The sequence below is a fragment of the Pogoniulus pusillus genome, chromosome 12 (assembly GCF_015220805.1).
Source record: "Pogoniulus pusillus isolate bPogPus1 chromosome 12, bPogPus1.pri, whole genome shotgun sequence".
Classification (NCBI taxonomy): Eukaryota; Metazoa; Chordata; class Aves; order Piciformes; family Lybiidae; genus Pogoniulus; species Pogoniulus pusillus.
Genome location: NC_087275.1, coordinates 5,420,816 through 5,445,247, shown reverse-complemented (window position 1 = coordinate 5,445,247; position 24,432 = coordinate 5,420,816). Strand labels below are relative to the sequence as shown.

The window sequence follows — 24,432 nt, the reverse complement described above, 5'->3', positions numbered from 1 at the left end:
ATATACTGAAACAAAATATGTTATATATACCAGGTATATAATATATTGAAACTGTTAGTTTGTGGGGAAAGATATGTAAATATGTGTGGTGGTAAGCCTGAGAGGGCAAACATGGGCTAATTCTTTTTGGTTTGCCCAGACATGTTCCCCTGCTCGCTCTACTGTGCTGGGGGCAGGCAACTGTGGGAGTAGAGGGCGAAAGCCCTGGCTCTGCCTAATATTAGAATCATAGAATCATCCTGGCTGGAAAAGACCTCCAAGATCACCCAGTCCAACCCAGCACCCAGCCCCATTCAATCAACCAGACCATGGCACCAAGTGCCTCATCCAGTCCTCTCTCGAACACCTCCAGGGACGACGACTCCACCACTTCCCTGGGCAGACCACAATAACCTTCTCTTCCTATTCAATTAATAATATATCTATTTGCTAGTTGTTTCTAGATCTAGTTATTCCTTTGCATAATGTTTCCATGACCGTTGCAGAAGAAACAATTATTATTAAAATTAGTGGTTGGGGTGGCAAGAGTTCTGAATATTGAACTGAATAAACAATATTAACTTTTGAAAATCATGTCTCACATTGATTAATTACCCCTCCATAACATCACATGTGGCTACATGCAGCAGCACATGTGTGGAGGTGATGGTGGATGAGAAGGTTAACATGAGCCAGCAGTGCACACTTGCAGCCCGGAGGGCTGCATCAGGAGAAGTGTGGCAAGCAGTTCAAGGGAGGTGATTCTCTCCCTCTACTCTGCTCTGCTGAGACCCCACCTGAAGTACTGCATCCAGTTCTGGAGGCACCATTACAAGATGTGGACGTGCTGGAGTGTGCCCAGAGAAAGGCCACGAGGATGCTCAGAGGGCTGCAGCAGCTCTCCTGTGAGGACAGACTGAAAGAGTTGGGGCTGTTCAGGCTGGAGAAGAGGAGGCTCTGAGGTGACCTTCTTGTGGCTTTCCAGTACCTGAAGGGAGGCTTCAAAATAGCTGGGGAGGGACTTTTTAGATTCTCAGGGAGTGACAGGATTAGGGGGAATGGAACAAAGCTGGAAGTAGAGAGGAAGTTGTTGAGCATGAGAGTGGTGAGAGGCTGGAATGGTTTGCCCAGTTAGGTGGTTGAGGCCCCATGGCTGGAGGTGTTTAAGGCCAGGCTGGATGAGGCTGTGGGCAGCCTGCTCTAGGGTAGGGTGTTCCTGCCAATGGCAGGGGGTTTGAAACTAGATGATCCTTGTGGTCCCTTCCAACCCTGACTGATCCTATGGTTCTATTCTATGACAGAGACACACATACACTGACACTGCCTTATCTACGTTTTGTGTTCTTGTTTTTATACATGTCAGCAAGCCTATGAGTGAAGTAGACATCACCACTGTTTTATTTTCACAGCCTATAATCTATTTTGTTTTATTTTCACAGCCTATAATCTATTTTTTCTCATTAAAATATTCCAATCAGCCTCGAACTAGCACAGCTCTATTGAGTTATTTTTCCTTTTACTTTGGATTTCTTGATCTGCCTGTACTGTACTCATAGAAATAGAAGCAATGACCTCAACCAGAGTTTTGATTGAAAGACTTTCCAATAACCTGAGATGACTGTTTTTAACCACACAGGGAGAAACTATCAATATTATTTGTTCTGTGGGATGACTGGAATCCCAAACACAGAAGGTTATAAGTGAAATAATTTCTTCATTGAATGATGGTTAAGTTCCTGAAAGATGCTACACCTGCTCCTGATACTAATGGGGTGAAGAGGAAAGGCAGTTAGAAATAGCTGCTGCTGGAGGCACTGCTGCTTTTCTCCTCCATACAGCACTTGTAGCTTATATTGCAAATCATCATTCTCAGAACAGCTGCTGGTTTTATCCTGGGGTTTGATCTATTTAACAACAATTGTTTAATTGTTTCTTTTGGTCATTTTTACTATGCTCACATTGCACCTCATTCCAGTTGGTCTACTTCTCCTTCCACTTAGAAGTCAGACAGGCTTACACTGTAATATTTTGAGAAACTTAATCAATTGTGTCTATTTCAAACCCTTTCAAATGTCTTGAACATCTCTCTTGCAACATCTGACCCCAAAGCCTTGAATACTTTTCATTTCTACAGACAAAGCCAGAGTTTTGCATGTTGCAAAGATGAGTCTAACAAACTTATATTTGATTGCTTGGTTTGATCATGTTTCTTTTTCAAATAAGAAGCACAAAAGAGAAAATTATCTTCTCACAGCACCTAAACTGTTAAAGAAAAGCAGCAATGTGACAAAGTAACAGTGAAAAAGACCAGAGAAGGAAGATGATGTTTGATCAAAACCAAAGCTGACCACGGCAGAGGTCTCCAGTAAATTCATAGAATCACAGAATCAGTCAGGGTTGGAATGGACCACAAGGATCATAGAATCATAGAATCAACCAGGTTGGAAGAGACCTCCAAGATCATCCAGTCCAACCTAGCACCCAGCCCTAGCCAGTCAACCAGACCATGGCACTAAGTGCCTCATCCAGTCTTCTCTTGAACACTTCCCCCTGCCATGGGCAGGGACACCCTACCCTAGATCAGACTGGCCAGAGCCCCATCCAGCCTGGCCTTAAACACCTCCAGGCATGGGACTTCAACCACCTCCCTGGGAAACCCATTCCAGGCTTTCACCGCTTTCATGCTCAACAACTTCCTCCTCATGTCCAATTTGAACCTGTCTATCTCCAGCTTTGCTCCATTCCCCCTAGTCGTGTCGCTCCCTGAGAGCCTAAAAAGTCCCTCCCCAGTTTTTTTATAGGCCCCATTCAGATTCTGGAAGGCCACAAGAAGGTCACCTGGGAGCCTCCTCTTCTCCAGACTGAACAGCCCCAACTCTTTCCGTCCATCCTCATAGCAGAGCTGCTCCAGCCCTCTGAGCATCCCAATGGCCCTAGACAATCAATTAGACCATGGCACTAAGTGCCTCATCCAGTCTTTTTCTGAACATCTCCAGGGATGGTGACTTCACCACCTCCCTGGGCAGCCCATTCCAATGCCAATCACTCTCTCTGCCAACAACTTCCTCCTAACATCCAGCCTAGACCTCCCCTGGCACAGCACAACTTGAGACTGTGTCCCCTTGTTCTGTTGCTGGTTGCCTGGGAGAAGAGACCAACCCCCACCTGGCTACAGCCTCCCTTCAGGTAGAAATGCAACATCATTCTTTCTCAGGATGCTGGAGTGTGAGACAGCAGTCTGCCTCAGCTGGGCACTTGATTCCCCAGGGTCAGCTATTTCTGAGATAATGTCTTTATGTCCCATGACAAAAAAAAATCAAAAGAAAAAAAAATAATAGGGGCAGGAGCAGAGCTTGTGCCACCTTACAGGATAAACCCCAGAACACTTACCTTTGACTTCTGAGTATAGCATCATAGGACCATAGAACTTAACTCACAGTACTCAAGAAGTGGCCTTACCAGTGCCACCTGGCTGCAGCCTCCCTTCAGGTACTTGTAGCCTGCAATGAATTATAGAATCATAGAATCAACCAGGTTGGAAGAGACCTCCAAGATCAGCCAGTCCAACCTAGCACCCAGCCCTAGCAGTCAACCAGACCATGGCACTAAGTGCCTCATCAAGTCTTTTCTTGAACACCTCCAGGGATGGTGCCTCCACCACTTCCCTGGACAGCTGATCCTCCTCTTCTCCAGGCTGCAAAGATGTGTCCAGAACTAGACACAGTACTCAAGGTGTGGCCTTACCAGTGCTGCATACAGAGGCAGAATAACCTCCCTTATTCTACTTGAAGATCTTAAAGGCCTTCTGATGGTTTGGGTGTTCCCCACCCCCCCCCACACACTTTAGAAATCACCCAGACTAGACTCAGCCAGCTCTGGAAATATGAATGAAGCCTACTTCAAACTAGCACAAGCCTTTTCCAGACCAAATGATTCTATTGCCAAATCAGGAATTCCCCACCCTATATCTCAAGTCAAAAAATGATTTTATTTTGAAACAACTGCCTGAACAAATGTATTACAGAGAATATCCTATCTTGAAGGCAGAGTATCCATTTATTTAACCCTAAAAGAATCTTTTGTATTTGGAAGATATTTTGATATTACAAATTCATGATTTCTCTTCATGGTGAAAAAAAATATGAGTATCCAGAGATAGCAAAAAGCTCTCAAGTGGTACACTTAGAAGCATTTTGTGTGTAAACTTAGATAACTAGTAATAAGATCTTAGTATTAGTACTATACAAATGTTAAAGTAGTCTATGTTCTGCTCTTTAGGATGATAGGCACATTACAATTGGTTCTGTGTTTAACTGTGGTGGTTTGGGTGTTACTTGCCCTCTCCAGTCTCATGAAATCACTCAGACTAGACTCAACCGAGCTGGAAATTAAGGAATTAAGCTTTATATTTACAGCTTAGCACAAGATACAAGCAGGTGTTTACAATCTGTACAGCTATAGACAGAAATAGATAAGTTAAAGGTAATACAGAAACACAACAGCCCTCCCAGAAACCAGAGTCCCCATGAGGGGCTACCAACCACCCTTCCACCTCCCTTCCACCCCTCTGCCTTAACCCAGACTTTGCCTTATGTTCAAGGTGAGCTTGGAGAATCAGCCTGGAGGGTTAAAAAGCAGAAGGATTAGTCACAGGGACAACAGGCTAGAGAGAGAAGTGCATGCAGACAGAGACAGAGAGCAACTCTGTTTTCTATGTTTGTGTTCATCTCAGCAAGCCTATGAGTGAAGTAGACATCAGCATTGTTTCCTTTTCACAGCCTATAATCTAATTCCTCTCACTAAAATACCCCAGCTAGGCTCCAACTAACACAATAAGGGATCCATTTGAGTATGAAGTGTTTATCTTAATTACAGAGTTAATTAGATATTTAGAAACATGTAAGTAGTTCAGTGCCAAAGCAAAAAGAGCAGCACACAATGATTTAAAAACTGTTAAGGGGTAAAAAAAAATAAAATTAAAATGCTTCCTGAATCACTCTGTAGAGTTTTATAACTTCTTTTATAAATTAGATTTTTAAAAGGCAATTTTCAGTCAAGGTAAACTTCTAAAATTTATAAACCTTTTCTTGAATTTTGGCATAAATTAAAAAGTTTGCCTCGCTAACTGTGCTTAACAAGGTAATAAATCAAGCTGTAAATATTAAAGATCTGGTTTTTTTTCACAGTTCCATCCCCAAAAGGAAAGGAAATGCTAATGGTTTGCATATTCGCAAGCTAAGCATGCTTGTAATACCATATCAGAGAAGTACTGAGCCATTGAAAGCATTCCAGCTGCTCATACTTGATCACTATTCAGGAGCACTGATGACTTACACCATATTACAAACAAGGAAGCCAGGAAGAAAAGGACCTGGGGGTACTGGCAGGTAGTAGGCTGAAGATGAGCCAGCAGTGTGCCCAGGTGGCCAAGAGAGCCAACGGTGTCCTGGCCTGCATCAGGAGCAGTGTGGCCAGTAGGACAAGGGAGGTTATTCTGCCCCTGTACTCAGCACTGGTCAGGCCACACCTTGAGTACTGTGTCCAGGTCTGGGCTCCTCAATTCCAGAGAGATGTTGAGGTGCTGGAACGTGTCCAGAGAAGGGCAACAAAGCTGTTGAGGGACCTGGAACACAAACCCTATGAGGAGAGGCTGAGGGAGCTGGGGGTGTGCAGCCTGGAGAAGAGGAGGTTCAGGGGTGACCTCATTGATGTCTACAACTACCTGAAGGGAGGCTGTAGCCAGCTGGGGATTACTGTCTTCTGCCAGCTAACCAGCAACAGAAAAAGGGGACACAATCTCAAATTGTGCTAGAGGAGGTCTAGGCTGAATGTTAGGAGGAAGTTCTTGCCAGAGAGAGTGATTGGCATTGGAATGGGCTGCCCAGGGAGGTGGTGGAGTCACCATCTCTGGAGGTATTCAAAAAAAGACAGGCTAAGGCACTTAGTGCCATGGTCTAGTTGATTGGCTAGGTCTGTGTGATAGGTTGGACTGGATGATCTTGGAGGTCTCTTCCAACCTGCTTGATTCACAGTATCACAGTATCACAGTATCATCAGGGTTGGAAGAGACCTCACAGATCATCAAGTCCAACCCTTTACCACAGAGCTCAAGGCTAGACCATGGCACCAAGTGCCACATTCAACCTTGCCTTGAACAGCTCCAGGGACGGCGACTCCACCACCTCCCCGGGCAGCCCATTCCAGTGTCCAATGACTCTCTCAGGGAAGAACTTTCTCCTCACCTCCAGCCTAAATCTCCCCTGGCGCAGCCTGAGGCTGTGTCCTCTCGTTCTGGTGCTGGCCACCTGAGAGAAGAGAGCAACCTCCTCCTGGCCACAACCACCCCTCAGGTAGTTGTAGACAGCAACTCTATGAGTATTCTATGAGTATTCCCACATGAGATTCCCCTGAGGGATCAAACCCTGTAAGCTTACTCAGAGCATGTAAAACATACCACGGCAAAGGCACAGCTCTCACAAAACAGTGTGGCAGCTGTTGTTTTTGTTGAAAAACATGGCTAGAAAACGCATGATATTCTGCTTCCAACCCTTCTCTGTTGTCCTTAGTACCAGTGGGGTGTCTGGATGTTTTTCCCTTCTTTTCCTACAAGGTCACCCACTTAAAAACTCTTCCTATAGGCTATGCTACTCAGCAGGTTACTGACAAGCTTTGGATGTGGGAATATGCTTTCAAAACCCTTGTTTGAAAATGCCTCACTTTGGAGAAAATAATTTTAAAATTCAGCAATCAAATGACACAAGAAAGGAAAGAAAAAACATTGCTTCAGTCTTTCCTGCTCAGGTCAGCCCTCAGGAGTCTCTGATTTTGGAGATAACAGAAAAAGCCTGGAGGAAGGAAGATTTTTCTCTTAGTTGAGCCAGCATTGTGCCTTTGTGGCCAAGAAGGCCAATGGGATTCTGGGATGCATGAAGAAGTGCGTGTCCTGCAGGTTGAGGGGGGTTCTCTTCCTCCTAGCTTCCACTCTGGTAAGACCTTGTCTGGAGTGTCCTGTTCTGGGCACCCAATTCAAGACAGACAGGGAAATACTGGAAAGGGTACAGTAAAGGGCTACAGAGATGACTAGGCTACTAGAACATCTCTCTTATGAAGAAAGGATGAGAGACTTGGGTGTTTTAAGCCTACAGAAGAGGACAGATCTTAGCAATGTTTATAAATACCTAAAGGGTGGGTGTCAGGAGGATGGAACTACTCTTTTTTTCACAATGGAGCATGATGATGGTCATGATAGTATTGACTGTTTGTGAGCAAGAATCAAGGGAAGGGCCAACAAGGCTGGATATTAGGAGGAAGTTCTTCACAAAGAGAGTGATTGGCATTGGAATGGGCTGCCCAGGGAGGTGGTGGAGTCACCATCCCTGGAAGTGTTCAAGAAAAGCTTGGATGAGGCACTTAGGTTGGACTGGATTAGGGCACTAGGTTGGACTGGATTATCTTGGAGGTCTCTTCCAACCTGGTTGATTCTATTCTATTCTATTCTATTCTATTCTATTCTATTCTATTCTATTCTATTCTATTCTATGATTCTATGAAGGCTTTGTGATCCTAATTGTTGAAAGAATTGCTTATTTGTCCATGCCACCTAAGAAGGCAGGAACTTGAGTAGGTAGATATGTGAGTAAGAAGAGATAACTTCACAGTACATCAGCTCTGAGAATTTAATGCACTTGTATTAAAGCCTGAGCGTGTGGAGGCGTATGCAGTGACAGGCTGAGGGCTGTGTCTGTTATGCAAGTGAAATGAAGCCAAGCACAGAAGCTAGGTACTTTTTTAACTTCAAATGAGACATCCAAAATCATCCGGTCCAAAATAGCACCCAGCCCTAGACAATCAATTAGACCATGGCACTAAGTGCCTCATCCAGTCTTTTTCTGAACATCTCCAGGGATGGTGACTTCACCACCTCCCTGGGCAGCCCATTCCAATGCCAATCACTCTCTCTGCCAACAACTTCCTCCTAACATCCAGCCTAGACCTCCCCTGGCACAGCACAACTTGAGACTGTGTCCCCTTGTTCTGTTGCTGGTTGCCTGGGAGAAGAGACCAACCCCCACCTGGCTACAGCCTCCCTTCAGGTAGAAATGCAACATCATTCTTTCTCAGGATGCTGGAGTGTGAGACAGCAGTCTGCCTCAGCTGGGCACTTGATTCCCCAGGGTCAGCTATTTCTGAGATAATGTCTTTATGTCCCATGACAAAAAAAAATCAAAAGAAAAAAAAATAATAGGGGCAGGAGCAGAGCTTGTGCCACCTTACAGGATAAACCCCAGAACACTTACCTTTGACTTCTGAGTATAGCATCATAGGACCATAGAACTTAACTCACAGTACTCAAGAAGTGGCCTTACCAGTGCCACCTGGCTGCAGCCTCCCTTCAGGTACTTGTAGCCTGCAATGAATTATAGAATCATAGAATCAACCAGGTTGGAAGAGACCTCCAAGATCAGCCAGTCCAACCTAGCACCCAGCCCTAGCAGTCAACCAGACCATGGCACTAAGTGCCTCATCAAGTCTTTTCTTGAACACCTCCAGGGATGGTGCCTCCACCACTTCCCTGGACAGCTGATCCTCCTCTTCTCCAGGCTGCAAAGATGTGTCCAGAACTAGACACAGTACTCAAGGTGTGGCCTTACCAGTGCTGCATACAGAGGCAGAATAACCTCCCTTATTCTACTTGAAGATCTTAAAGGCCTTCTGATGGTTTGGGTGTTCCCCACCCCCCCCCACACACTTTAGAAATCACCCAGACTAGACTCAGCCAGCTCTGGAAATATGAATGAAGCCTACTTCAAACTAGCACAAGCCTTTTCCAGACCAAATGATTCTATTGCCAAATCAGGAATTCCCCACCCTATATCTCAAGTCAAAAAATGATTTTATTTTGAAACAACTGCCTGAACAAATGTATTACAGAGAATATCCTATCTTGAAGGCAGAGTATCCATTTATTTAACCCTAAAAGAATCTTTTGTATTTGGAAGATATTTTGATATTACAAATTCATGATTTCTCTTCATGGTGAAAAAAAATATGAGTATCCAGAGATAGCAAAAAGCTCTCAAGTGGTACACTTAGAAGCATTTTGTGTGTAAACTTAGATAACTAGTAATAAGATCTTAGTATTAGTACTATACAAATGTTAAAGTAGTCTATGTTCTGCTCTTTAGGATGATAGGCACATTACAATTGGTTCTGTGTTTAACTGTGGTGGTTTGGGTGTTACTTGCCCTCTCCAGTCTCATGAAATCACTCAGACTAGACTCAACCGAGCTGGAAATTAAGGAATTAAGCTTTATATTTACAGCTTAGCACAAGATACAAGCAGGTGTTTACAATCTGTACAGCTATAGACAGAAATAGATAAGTTAAAGGTAATACAGAAACACAACAGCCCTCCCAGAAACCAGAGTCCCCATGAGGGGCTACCAACCACCCTTCCACCTCCCTTCCACCCCTCTGCCTTAACCCAGACTTTGCCTTATGTTCAAGGTGAGCTTGGAGAATCAGCCTGGAGGGTTAAAAAGCAGAAGGATTAGTCACAGGGACAACAGGCTAGAGAGAGAAGTGCATGCAGACAGAGACAGAGAGCAACTCTGTTTTCTATGTTTGTGTTCATCTCAGCAAGCCTATGAGTGAAGTAGACATCAGCATTGTTTCCTTTTCACAGCCTATAATCTAATTCCTCTCACTAAAATACCCCAGCTAGGCTCCAACTAACACAATAAGGGATCCATTTGAGTATGAAGTGTTTATCTTAATTACAGAGTTAATTAGATATTTAGAAACATGTAAGTAGTTCAGTGCCAAAGCAAAAAGAGCAGCACACAATGATTTAAAAACTGTTAAGGGGTAAAAAAAAATAAAATTAAAATGCTTCCTGAATCACTCTGTAGAGTTTTATAACTTCTTTTATAAATTAGATTTTTAAAAGGCAATTTTCAGTCAAGGTAAACTTCTAAAATTTATAAACCTTTTCTTGAATTTTGGCATAAATTAAAAAGTTTGCCTCGCTAACTGTGCTTAACAAGGTAATAAATCAAGCTGTAAATATTAAAGATCTGGTTTTTTTTCACAGTTCCATCCCCAAAAGGAAAGGAAATGCTAATGGTTTGCATATTCGCAAGCTAAGCATGCTTGTAATACCATATCAGAGAAGTACTGAGCCATTGAAAGCATTCCAGCTGCTCATACTTGATCACTATTCAGGAGCACTGATGACTTACACCATATTACAAACAAGGAAGCCAGGAAGAAAAGGACCTGGGGGTACTGGCAGGTAGTAGGCTGAAGATGAGCCAGCAGTGTGCCCAGGTGGCCAAGAGAGCCAACGGTGTCCTGGCCTGCATCAGGAGCAGTGTGGCCAGTAGGACAAGGGAGGTTATTCTGCCCCTGTACTCAGCACTGGTCAGGCCACACCTTGAGTACTGTGTCCAGGTCTGGGCTCCTCAATTCCAGAGAGATGTTGAGGTGCTGGAACGTGTCCAGAGAAGGGCAACAAAGCTGTTGAGGGACCTGGAACACAAACCCTATGAGGAGAGGCTGAGGGAGCTGGGGGTGTGCAGCCTGGAGAAGAGGAGGTTCAGGGGTGACCTCATTGATGTCTACAACTACCTGAAGGGAGGCTGTAGCCAGCTGGGGATTACTGTCTTCTGCCAGCTAACCAGCAACAGAAAAAGGGGACACAATCTCAAATTGTGCTAGAGGAGGTCTAGGCTGAATGTTAGGAGGAAGTTCTTGCCAGAGAGAGTGATTGGCATTGGAATGGGCTGCCCAGGGAGGTGGTGGAGTCACCATCTCTGGAGGTATTCAAAAAAAGACAGGCTAAGGCACTTAGTGCCATGGTCTAGTTGATTGGCTAGGTCTGTGTGATAGGTTGGACTGGATGATCTTGGAGGTCTCTTCCAACCTGGCTGATTCTATGATTCTATGATCTTATTCTAAAGAAAGATGTTTTGGGTGGTAGAACAGCTCACAATGTTTTCAGTACCACCAAGGAGGTGCACTTTCATTTCAGACAACAATTTAGCTAGGTCATACTTCCACTTTCTTGGTTGCATTTTCTTTCATTTTCTCTTCTTTTCTTTTCTTTTCTTTTCTTTTCTTTTCTTTTCTTTTCTTTTCTTTTCTTTTCTTTTCTTTTCTTTTCTTTTCTTTTCTTTTCTTTTCTTTTCTTTTCTTTTCTTTTCTTTTCTTTTCTTTTCTTTTCTTTTCTTTTCTTTTCCTTTCTTTTCCTTTCCTTTCTTATCTTTTCTTTTATTTTCCTTTCTTTTCCTTTTAATTATTTTTAATTTCATCATTAACAGCTTTAATTATTCTGAGGTAATTTCTTAATGACTCTTTGGAAGTATGCATTAAAATAGTGTTTATGTTTTCATTTATTAATTTCTGTTGGTCTGCTTTATTGAGTTTGGTGGGGAAAGAGCAGCATTGGTGGCTTCCTGGTTTAGAACAGTGCTGGTTTTCTGCCAAACCAATATCCTTCCCACTTAACAGCCCTAGCACTCTACATAGTAACTGAATCACAAGGGCTCAATGTCAGTGAACTCCAAATTCGTTCCAAACCTTTCTAAGAATTTTGTTAAGAATCATATCAAAATTCTGCAAGAAGTCATAACTTCCATTATGCATTACATGACATCAATGTTTTCAAAATTAAGATGCCTCAGATCATAGAATCATAGAATCAACCAGTTTGGAAGAGACCTCCAAGATCAGCCAGTCCAGCCTAGCACCCAGCCCTAGCCAATCAACCAGACCATGGCACTGAGTGCCTCATCCAGTCTTTTCTTGAACACCTCCAGGGATGGTGACTCCACCACCTCCCTGGGCAGCCCATTCCCGTGTTTTTATGTATCTCAGCAAGCCTATGAGTGCAGTAGCCATCACCATTGCTCCCTTTTCACAGCCTATAATCTAATTCTTCTCATTAAAATATTCCAATTAGCCTCAAACCAGCACAATAATTAGTTTGGTTCATACTGTAAACCTGTCTCGTATTTCACTTTCCAACACTAACAAAATCACCTGCTCTACAGCAGCCACTGCTGAAAGCAAACTGGTTTAAGCATAGCTGAAGAAACATGATTGAATTTATTCTTGTAATGAATTTAATGGAAATTTGAAATGCTGTTATGATTAAAAATTGAAGACAATAGTTGTGTCTTAAAATAGAGTGCCCAGTTACAGATCTTTATGTTATGCTGGCAAAAAGACCTACATTAATTTTGGTAAACCAAAGGAAATATTTGAACTTAATTACATTTTATAGTGATTTTTCAGTCAGTAGCTGCTTCTTGCCATGTATGTACCTTTAATGGCTTATTTTAATTAACTGCTCTAAATGCTTTATTTGGTTATAGTGGACTTGATAAGAGTGCTCACCTATGTATTTTCTGGGTTGGTCATTATAAACTCAAGAGAATACTCCAACCATCAAAGCTCCTTTGCCCAGGAATAATCAGTACTGAATTTTCTAGGGCATAAAAAGGCAAGATACATTGATTTTGGAGAATAATATTAATTAAATTTAATTTACTTTCAAAGGATAAATTTAATTTGCTTTCAGAGGAGATACTCTACCCAATGTATTATTGCTTCTAAAGATGATATATCCACGCTGATAAAGAAACGTGTAGTTAAGTGAAGAAACCAGCATTTATCACAGAATCACAGAATCATAGAATCAACCAGGTTGGAAGAGACCTCCAAGAGCATCCAGTCCAACCTATCACCCTGCCCTATCCAATCAACTAGACCATGGCACTAAGTGCCTCAGCCAGTCTTTTCTTGAAGACCCCCAGGGACGGTGCCTCCACCACCTCCCTGGGCAGCCCATTCCAATGCCAATCACTCTCTCTGTGAAGAACTTCTTCCTAATATCCAGCCTATACCTACCCTGGCACAACTTGAGACTGTGTCCCCTTGTTCTATTGCTGGTTGCCTGGCAGAAGAGGCCAACCCCCACCTGGCTACAATGGCCCTTCAGGTAGTTGTAGACAGTAATAAGATCACCCCTGAGCCTCCTCTTCTCCAGGCTAAACAGGCCCAGCTCCCTCAACCTCTCCTCATAGGATTTGTGCTCCAGGCCCCTCACCAGCTTTGTTGCCCTTCTCTGGACATGTTCCAGCACCTCAAAATCCTTCTTGAATTGAGGGGTCCAGAACTGGACACAGTATTTCTCAGATTGGAAAAGCCCTTCAAGCTCATAGAGCCCAATCATCAGTTTCACACTGACAAGTCCCTGACTAAACCAAATCCCTCAGCACAACATCTAATCACTATGAATGGCTATGGTTGGAAAGGACCACCAGGATCATGCAGTCCAAAATCACTTGTGCTCCCTATTGCTCTCGGTTTTTTTCTTCTTTTGTTGGAAGTCATTACAGCTGTTTTGCTTGTCACAGGATCAAAGGATATTAGGGGTTGGAAAAAACCCGAGAAGATCATCAAGTCCAACCCCCCTCTAGAGCAGGACCACACAAGCTAGCAGAGATCACAGAGGGATGCATAGAGGAGCAATTGTCTTCAATTAGACTGTTCCCTAAAACAAGGGACATTAACCTAATATGCATAAAATACTGAAAGTCATCCTTTGTGTGGCTAAAGGACACTACTGCCTGTTTCCTGATTCTTTAGGACCATGCATGTTTGCAGTGTCAGAGGAAATCCTTCAAAAGAAACCTCCCTGTATCAGATTTGGCAAAATATCCATTACCTCTTTGCAACTTACTCGTCACTGTTCTTTTATTCTGCAGCACAAAACATGAATACTCCACTACATTGTTCTGATTTCAAAAAGGAATCCTTCAAAGAAGTGCAGTGAATTTCATGGAGCTTGCAGGAGGTAGTATCACTATTAGATGACTAATGGGCTGGCAACTGCTGTAGTTGACATGTAAGGAAGTGTTTTATGCTAATGTGATGGTTTGGGTGTTACCCACCCCCCCCACACTTATGAAAATCACCCAGACTAGACTCATCCATATGGAAATTAAAGAACAAAGCTTTATATTTACAGCTTATCACAATATTCAAGTAGGTATTTACAATATATATAGCTATAGACAGAAATACACAAGTTAAAAGTAATACAGAAACACAGCAGCCCTCCCAGAAACCTGTGTCCCCAGGAGGGGCTCCCAACCACCCTTCCACCTCCCTTCCAACTCTCTACCTTATCTCAGAGTTTGCCTTACATTCAAGGTGAGTTTGGAGAATCAGCCAGGGGATTAGGAAGCAGACAGATTAGTTAGACAGCAGGTTATATGGAGAAGGGAGGCAGCCAGAAGCCAGAGAGCAACTCTGTTATCTGTATTTGTGTTCTTGTTTTTATACATCTCAGCAAGCCTATGAGTGAAGCAGACATCAGCATTGTTTCCTTTTCACAGCCTATAATCTATTTGTTCTCACCAAAATATTCTAGCTAGGCTCAAACTAGCACAGCTAATCTTTTTTTCCCCTATGTGTCCCAATTTCCATGTTATCTTCATCTTAAATTTCTGCAAAGGTCAGAATATATTCACTATACTGCAAAGTATGTGTAACAACAACAAAATTCTGCCCCTGTACTCTGCACTGGTTAGAGCACACCTTGAGTACTGTGTTCAGTTCTGGGCCCCCCAGTTTAGGAGGGACATTGAGATGCTTGAGCGTGTCCAGAGAAGGGCAACGAGGCTGGGGAGAGGCCTCGAGCACAGCCCTACGAGGAGAGGCTGAGGGAGCTGGGATTGGTTAGCCTGGAGAAGAGGAGGCTCAGGGGTGACCTTATTGCTGTCTACAACTACCTGAGGGGAGGTTGTGGCCAGGAGGAGGTTGCTCTCTTCTCTCAGGTGGCCGGCGCCAGAATGAGAGGACACAGCCTCAAGCTGTGCCAGGGGAGATTTAGGCTGGAGGTGAGGAGAAAGTTCTTCACTGAGAGAGTCATTGGACACTGGAATGGGCTGCCCGGGGAGGTGGTGGAGTCGCTGTCCCTGGAGCTGTTCAAGGCAGGATTGGACGTGGCACTTGGTGCCATGGTCTAGCCTTGAGCTCTGTGCTAAAGGGTTGGACTTGATGATCTGTGAGGTCTCTTCCAACCCTGATGATACTGTGATACTGTGATTCTGTGATACATTCAGACAGTTCTACAGAATCACTACATTTAATATTACTATTCCCAACATCTGAAGGGTGGGCTTTTAGCATGGACAAGACTTGGCTATGTGAGCTTTATGGCAGTGGTAACACATCTAAGTGCAGAGAGAAAGCTCTCCAAGCAGTGAAATAGAGCTTTACAATTTTCATTGTGTTTACAAAAGAACGAGCATTTTGCTTGGTTTTATGATCTTGTTTCGGTGTTTCATCTGTTCCAATCAATTTATTCATGTTGATGCGGTCAGAAAGACAATTAGTGATTGAGACCAAGGACAGAGTTTGCTATCCAATTTATCAGCCAGCTGCCACTGAAAGAAAATGTGTTACCCAAAAATCTACAAAAAGATACTTTGAAAAGAAGTCTCCTGGTTTACTGTCTTGACATCAGACTCTTATGCCTGATGCTGATGGAGCACAGGGAGGGGAATGAATGCTTGGCCAGAAGTCAGGAGTAGAGAATATGTTCACCCCTTCTGTCAGCTGCTTGCCACCAGCTTAGCTGTGACATCAAATACCACCATAATTTAATTCCCATAATGAATTATTTTACCTTTCAGATTGATTTTCTATCAACTCTTTCTGGAAAAATCTTTTATCTTATGCAAAACAGGTATTAGATGCTACCAAATTTAATCATACCTGCACTGTTACAATCACTGTGAAATGGAATAAACCCTTTTCACAGTCTCACAGTATCATCAGGGTTGGAAGAGACCTCACAGATCATCAAGTCCAACCCTTTACCACAGAGCTCAAGGCTAGACCATGGCACCAAGTGCCACGTCCAATCCTGCCTTGAACAGCTCCAAGGACGGCGACTCCACCACCTCCCCAGGCAGCCCATTCCAGTGTCCAATGACTCTCTCAGTGAAGAACTTTCTCCTCACCTCCAGCCTAAATCTCCCCTGGTGCAGCCTGAGGCTGTGTCCTCTTGTTCTGGTGCTGGCCACCTGAGAGAAGAGAGCAACCTCCTCCTGGCCACAACCACCCCTCAGGTAGTTGTAGACAGCAATGAGGTCTCCCCTGAGCCTCCTCTTCTCCAGGCTAACCAATCCCAGCTCCCTCAGCCTCTCCTCGTAGGGCTGTGCTCAAGGCCTCTCCCCAGCCTCGTTGCCCTTCTCTGGACACACTCAAGCATCTCAATGTCCCTCCTAAACTGGGGGGCCCAGAACTGAACACAGGACTCAAGGTGTGGTCTAACCAGTGCAGAGTACAGGGGTAGAATGACCTCCCTGCTCCTGCTGGCCACACCATTGCTGATGCAGGCCAGGATGCCACTGGCTCTCTTGGCCACCTGGGCACATTGTGTCTTGCTGCAGTTATGGATAACAGCTGTGTAAGGGTTGTTTAAACTGAAGGCATTGGACTCGACAAGTCCGTTGGTTTGATTTGTTACCCTAGAAGAGAAAGAATTTCTTACCAAAATTATACACTATTGCACAAAATATCTCTTTAACTTCATGTGATGGTTTGGGTGTTACCCACCCCCCCACACTTAGGAAAATCACACAGACTAGACTCAGCCAAGCTGGAAATTAAGAAATGAAGCTTTGTATTTACAGCTTAGCACAATATACAAGCAGGTATTTACAGTATCTACAACTATAGACAGAAATAGACAACTTAAAAATACAGAAACACAACAGCCCTCCCAGAAATCAGTCCCCAGGAGGGGCTCCCAACTACCCTTCCACCTTCTTTCCACTCCTCTACTTACCCCAGACTTTGCCTTACGTTCAAGGTGAGTCTGGAGAATCAGCCAGGGGGATTAGGAAGCAGACAGATCTATTAGGCAGCAAGTTAGAGAGAGAAGTGCATGCAGACAGAGCCAGAGTGAGAAAATCTGTTATCTATATTTATGTTTTTGTTTTTATGCATCTCAGCAAGCCTATGAGTGAAGCAGGCATCACCATTGGTCCCTTTTCACAGCCTGTAATCTAATTCTTCTCACCAAAATATCTTAGCTAGCTCAAACTAGCACACATCACAAGCTCATTTGTTGCCTTTGATTGCAGACTCATTTGCCTCTTGTGGTTACATTCCATATGAGAGAAATTAAATGAAAGTGAGCCAAGAAAAAGAGTTGAAAATGTACATAATATAAAGGAATAGCAAGAAGTGTCTGTTAAATTACTAAAGGCTTAGAGGTTTGTTCAATTATTCCTTTGTTGATATTTTCTGATGAAGTGTTTGTGAGGGTTTCTCTGAACTTTTCATTATTCCTTGAGCTGACAACTGACTGCTGCAGGTCAGGCTCATGCAATTTATGTTACTGGTTGAGTCTCACATTCACATCTGAAGGACTTTAGGTTCATCTTCTTTTGGTACCAAAGTTGAATTGGGACATACTGTTGATCTTTTGAGTCTCCAATATAGGTTTCTAATGAAGTTAATCATAGAATCATGGAACTATTGAGCCTGGCTGAGGCACTTAGTGCCATGGTCTGGTTGACTGGCTAGGGCTGGGTGCTAGGTTGGACTGGATGATCTTGGAGGTCTCTTCCAACCTGGCTGATTCTATGATCCTATGAATTATTTTTCTATGATCCTAGGTTGAAAGGGACCTCTGAGATTATGTCCACAGCTCACCTAGAGCTCACAATCCCACCACTACTGATAAGGCACTAATATGAAGCCATGTCTCTGAGCACCATATCTTTTAAATACCTCCAAGGGTGGTGACTTTACCACTGTGATGGTTTGGGTGTTCCCCACCCCCCTACGCTTTGGAAATCACCCAGACTAGACTCAGTAGCTCTGGAGATTGAGTGAAGCACAGCTTAGCACAATATACAAGCAGATAGTTACAGTATAGACAGAAATAGACAAGTTAAAAAGTAATACAAAAACACAACAGCCCTCCCTGAAACCTCAGCTATAGGCAGAGATATACAGGGTAAAATGTAATACAGAAACACAACAGAGTCCCCAAGAGGGGCTCTCAACCACCCCTCTACCTTTCTCCCATCTCTCTACCTTACCCTAGATCTTGCCTTGTGTTTAAGGTACTTTTGAGGGTCGGCCAGGGGGTTAGGAAGCAGATGGATTAGTCACACAGATGGCAGGTTAGGTTAGAGAGAGAAGTGCAGCCCACAAAGCCCAGAGAGCAGCTCTGCTATCTATATTTAAGTTCTTGTTCTTATACCTCTCAGCAAGCCTATGAGTGAAGCAGACATCACCAATGTTTCCTTTTCACAGCCTGTAATCTAATTCTTCTCACCAAAACATTCTAGCTAGCTTCAAACTAACAAACCCACCTCCCTGGGGAGCCTGCTCTCGTGCTTGGTAAGTCATTATGTGACGAAATTTTTCCTAATATCCATTCTGAAACTCCCCTGGCACAACCTGAGGCTGTCTCCTCTTTTCACCTGAGAAGAGACTGACCCCCACTTTATCCCAACCTCCTCTGAGGTAGTTGTGGAGGATGATGAGGTTTCTGCTTGGACCCTTCTTCTGAAGGCAGTCCCAGCTTCCTCATCCATTTCACACAAGACTTGTGTTCAAGGTCCTTCACCAGCTTACTTACTCTTCTTTGGATATATTCCAGCAATTCAATGTAATTCTTGTAGCAAGGAGCCCCAGACTGAACACAGTACTTCAGGTGTGGCCTCACCTGTGTCAAGTAAAGGAGGGCGATCACATCCCTAGAGTAGTTTGCCACACTATTCCTGTGGCAAGTCAGGATGCAATCAGCTTTCTTCCTCACCTGAGCACACTTCTGGCTCATGTTCAGCTGGCTACCAATCAACACTCCAGATGCTTCTCCACTGGGCAGCTTTCCAGCCACTCTTCCCCAAGCCTGTAATGTTGCACTGGGTGGTTGTGACCCAAATGCAGCTCTTGATGCTTCAACACTGTTGAATCTCAGTACTTCTAGCATCAGCCTGTCTATCCAGTCTGTCTTGTTCTCTCTGCAGAGCCTCCTTATATTCCAGCAGATGGACACCACACCCCTCATATCCAAGGGCTGGCCAGGAGCAGGGGGACAGGCTCTGCTCACTTGCTCCTTGAGACAGGACAAGGAGCAATGGGTGTAAGTTGCTGCAAAAGAGGGGGGAACTTCTTTACTGGAAGGGTCACAGAGCACTGGAACAGGCTCCCCAGAGAGGTTGTGGAGTCTCCTTCTCTGAAGACTTTCAAGGCTTGTCTGGATGTGTTCCTCTGTGATCAGTGCTAGATTGTGTGGTCCTGCTCTGTCAGGGTGGGTTGGACTTGATGATCTCCTTGGGTCCTTTCCAGCCCCTAACATCCTGTGCTCCTGTGATCCCACCTTGGTGTTGACTGCAAACTTACTGAGGGTTTACTCAATCCCCTCATCCAAATCACTGATAAAGAACTGGCAAATTTCTTTGACCACGCTTTGTTATGTCCTTGTTAAATTTGTTTTCTTTGTATGCTAGGGTAGGACAAATATTCTATATTCAGAAATAGTCACACTACAATAGAAGTTTAAAAGGAAATTGGGCAGAAGGCATTGAAGAATGCTGTTTTCTAATTTCCATCAGAAGCCTGTATCTAAGTGCAGTGTTCCATTGCAAACAAAGTATTGTACAGGCAACATAATGAATGATGCTGTTAAAGGGGGGAAAAGGAGTTTTAAAAGGAAGAAAAAGACCATCTACAGATATTACTCAGGGCAATAATCTGAATTCCAAGTATATTAAAAAAAAAAATACACAATTTTGATTACCTGTGATTTGCAAATTAGATAAAACATGGAAGTTGCAAAATAAAAAGGCCTCTGCCCATTGCTAGCTCTGATTATAATTTGACATCAAAAGCAGGTTAAAAACGGATTGGTTTGTAATCAAATGTCATAATGCCATATTGTGTTTATTTCACAGCCTCTTTCTCTGCTATTTTTGTCAGTTCCATAGAAATGCTGTAGGATGCAGCACAATCATCAAGATGACAGATAAAGTGATGTGGAGGAACCTATGCATTTAGTAACAAAGAGCACAGAAATGTCAGGGATTACACACATAAGTTGTTGTGTCTCACTAGACACGCACAGAGAAAACTGCTGCATACAAGCACAAAGCTCAAATGATAAGAGATGCTTGGTAGCACTGTGTAAGAACTATTAGCAAATCCTGTATTGGCCTTTTTCCTGTCACCATTTTACCAAAAAAGGGAGCTGTTCTTACTGTGATGTACCTATTTGCACACTCCTAACCACCAGTTCTCATTTAAATCAGTCAGTCCAACCTCACGATACACAGGTTTGCAAGACAGAACTCTTGTATCTAACAAACTTACTTCAAAGACACATTTAGCTCTTGCTTTTAGAAGTTCCCCATGCCACATGATGCTGTTTTCAGTATATTTTCAAACACTGGCACAAAGTTTTTTCCATGTAGCAGATAATAAAGGATGTATCTCAAAAGAGATTTGCCTCTCTAGTATTTGAGCTGTTATCTGTCATAACAAGGTTGAAATACAAGTCTGGGAGAGATGTACATGGCACACTTTTCCCCTCCAGTATTGCATAAAAAACACTGGAGGTTCATACATACCCATCTGTGGTTGATTCCAGACCAGATGCCATGATTCTTCTTGAGTGTATTGGTATAGTTTCTCTTACATGAAATGAGATCATTACATGAAGCGAATGGAAGTGGTAGCAGTGACTAGACAACCACTGAAATCCAAAATGCATGTGCACTCCAACAACATCCTCTAAAGACTTAGCCACACCTGAGAATAGAATTAAACTCAAAAGAAAAAAAAAGCAACACCCCTCCCTCCCCCCCCCCAAAAAAAAAAAAAAACCAAGGAGAAGAAATTAAGTTAATCTTCAGTTATGTTCTTATAATAACTGCCAGGGGAAATTACTTTCCAGGACATCCACATGAGAAATGTGTGAAAGAACATTATGCATTTCTTATAGATTCTAGCATTCTGTGGTGGGTACATTGTACCGACCAGGAGTTATTTTGGACTGTGAATTCATTTCTATGATGAATTAGGTCAAGGATATGAAAGAAAAGAAAAGAAAAGAAATGAAAAGGAAAGGAAAGGAAAGGAAAGAAAAGAAAAGAAAAGAAAAGAAAAGAAAAGAAAAGAAAAGAAAAGAAAAGAAAAGAAAAGAAAAGAAAAGAAAAGAAAAGAAAAGAGAGGAAAATAAGAGGAGAGGAGAGGAGAGGAGAGGAGAGGAGAGGAGAGGAGAGGAGAGGAGAGGAGAGGAGAGGAGAGGAGAGGAGAGGAGAGGAGAGGAGAGGAGAGGAGAGGAGAGGAGAGGAGAGGAGAGGAGAGGAGAGGAGAGGAGAGGAGAGGAGAGGAGAGGAGAGGAGAGGAGAGGAGAGGAGAGGAGAGGAGAGGAGAGGAGAGGAGAGGAGAGGAGAGGAGAGGAGAGGAGAGGAGAGGAGAGGAGAGGAGAGGAGAGGAGAGGAGAGGAGAGGAGAGGAGAGGAAAGGAAAGGAAAGGAAAGGAAAGGAAAGGAAAGGAAAGGAAAGGAAAGGAAAGGAAAGGAAAGGAAAGGAAAGGAAAGGAAAGGAAAGGAAAGGAAAGGAAAGGGAAAGGAAAGGAAAGGAAAGGAAAGGAAAGGAAAGGAAAGGAAAGGAAAGGAAAGGAAAGGAAAGGAAAGGAAAGGAAAGGGAAAGACAAGGGAAAGACCAAATGTAGTGTGGGATGCTACATGTGTGTGTGAATTACGCAAGATTAATAATCTGTATTAATTTTGGTATCCAGGTGAAGACTGTTAGTGACTGTGAAAACTGTTCATGAACATTAAATCTTGCCAGAAAAGTTATTCACAAGGATTGAAAGGCACAGCTTGGAAACTTACACATCCAGAGAACAGGGAAAACTAGAGCACTTACTTGTTAACATGGCAAATGCAAGCACTATACTTGAAGAGAAGGTTCTTGTGGTTAATTATACCACTTAGCCACTAGATGGACACAGGAAGCGTCTTTCTGCTTATGGCAGAAGGCAATTAGTGAATTACAAGAGGTTGTAAGTATTTACTCACAAAATAGTATCAGACAGTACCCAAAATACGTGGAGAAGTTGCTGTCAGTGGTCTCAGAGCCACTAGAGGCTTTGGAGTTTTCCCAGGCCCTTTTCTCAGGAAGCTGGGAGTCTACAGCATAGTCTCTGACCTGGATCCTCTTGATTCCTGATTCAGCAGAAGCCTTGCAGAGGGGCAGGCAGGTTGCAATGCCATGTGCAGTCTTGGCCCCTCACCAGCTTCATTGCCCTTCTCTGGACACATTTCAGTATCTCAACATTTCTCTTGAATTGCAGAGCCAGAACTGGATACAGTATTCAAGGTGTGGCCTGACCAGTGTTGAGTACAGGGGAAGAATAACCTCTCTTGTGCTACTGGCCACACTGTTCCTGATACAGGCCAGGATGCCATTGGCTCTCTTGGCCACCTGGGCACATACAAGTTAGAAAGCTGTCTCATATACTTATGCAATGACCATATTGAAAGACTGGTGATTGGTTGTAAGTACTTCCTGAGAGAAACCTGGTGAAGTCATGTCAAGAAGCTGTGGCTGGAGGTCTTGAAGAAAAGACTGGATGAGGCACTTAGTGCCATGGTCTAGTTGACTGGATGGGGCTGGGGGATAGGTTGGGCTGGATTATCTTGGCGGTCTCTTCCAAACTGGTTGATTCTATGATACAGTTAGGCATAGTGAAATAAGAATTTAGACACATACCATTGATGATGAAGTAGCTATGCATCAGAACAAGGTACTGCACACAATTATGTATTTTTGCTGTCAGGAATATTTCCAGTCAAATCTAAAAGCTCTTCTGGAAAACATGGGTTTGCTGTGCACAAATTATTTAACCTAATATTGGAGTAATTGCATGAAAACAGATGGCTCTTTCATGCAGATTGTCACATTAAATCATCTAATAAATCTATATAGTCTTCATTTCTATGAATTAAAACCAAAAAGAGCTGTATCAGGGAATACTGTCATAAACACTGAGAAAACAATGAGACACTGGCACAGGTTGCCCAGGGAGGTTGTGGATGCTCCCTCCCTGGAGGTGTTCAAGGCCAGGTTGGATGAGGCCTTGAGAGACCTGTTCTAGTGAGAGGTGGCCCTGCCTATGGCAGGAGTTGGAACTGGGTGATCCTTGAGGTCCTTTCCAACCTAAACCATTCTATGATTCTATAAAAATAGTGCAAGCCAGCCACATTACTATTAAAATAACTTGACTAATTGCTTCTGCTATCAGAGTAAGATAAATTGCAGCTGCAAAGAAACAGCAGCCTTGAAAACAAAGAGTTTGGAGGTGGTACTTGGCTTTCACATCTGATTTTTTTGTTCTGATTTGGGGTTTTTTGGTTCTGTTTTTCGGTTCTGTTTTTCTTTTGTAGTCAGTTTTCATAAAGGAATAGATTTTCTTATTTACTAGCTTCTTGCCATAGTTATCATCAGTGGTAATTAATAAGACTACCAAGACTGCAAGAAGGAAGAAGCAGAAAATAGGACTGAGACAAAGGTTTTACAGCAGGCAAAGACAGAGATAGGTATGATTTCATAGATGTATACATAGCAGAACAAAGAACAGAAACAGAATCTAAGACAGAACACTGTATACATTGTAAAATGACTGATGTTCTTGTTGAAACACCTGTCTTCCAAACCTATATTTCTCTGTTTCTTTCTCTTTTTTTGTTGAATTGTATCACAGTATCATCAGGGTTGGAAGAGACCTCACAGATCATCAAGTCCAACCCTTTAACACTTTTAAAAGAATTGCAGATTGGCCTTTTAATAAAGGGGCTATAACAGGTAACTAAAAAAGTACAGTTCAGTCCTCCATTGCAATTATGACTGTTAAAATCTCCTCTGACAGCATGTATCATAACTCTGCTAAAACCCAGTGTAATTTACATTGAGTTTCTGACATTAAACTTGCCACTGGATTCATTTCTAATGCTATATCTTTTGCCAGTCATCACACCTCAGATTGATCAGTTAGATCTTTTTTTATGGGGACAGGGTAGGAAAGTTAATGGCATGTAGAGTTTTATTCTTTCAGGTATTGAGCTCGGTACCAAGCCTGAATTCTGAAAGCTCATAAGCATATGCTTGAAACTAATTCTATGCAGAACATTAAGCAAGTTCCTTAAGAGTTGTTTGGAACAGGAATGCTTTCACATATCAGTGCCTAGGCCATTTATTGTACAGAGAAGGGTGTTACACCTCTAAAGTTCTGTGTCTCTGCAATGAGGAAATGGCCTCAAGTTGCATCAGGGGAGGTTTGGGTTGGATGTTGGGAGGAAGTTCTTTCCTGAACAGGAGGTCAGGCACTGGAACAGGCTGCTCAGGGAGG

General features: G+C 43.1%; 1 long non-coding RNA gene across 1 annotated transcript in view; it reads right to left on the bottom strand.

Moving 5' to 3' along the window:
- Nucleotides 1–24,432, bottom strand: part of LOC135180088 (uncharacterized) — a 79,809-nt gene that overhangs the window by 18,388 nt on the left and 36,989 nt on the right. The window lies entirely within an intron of this gene.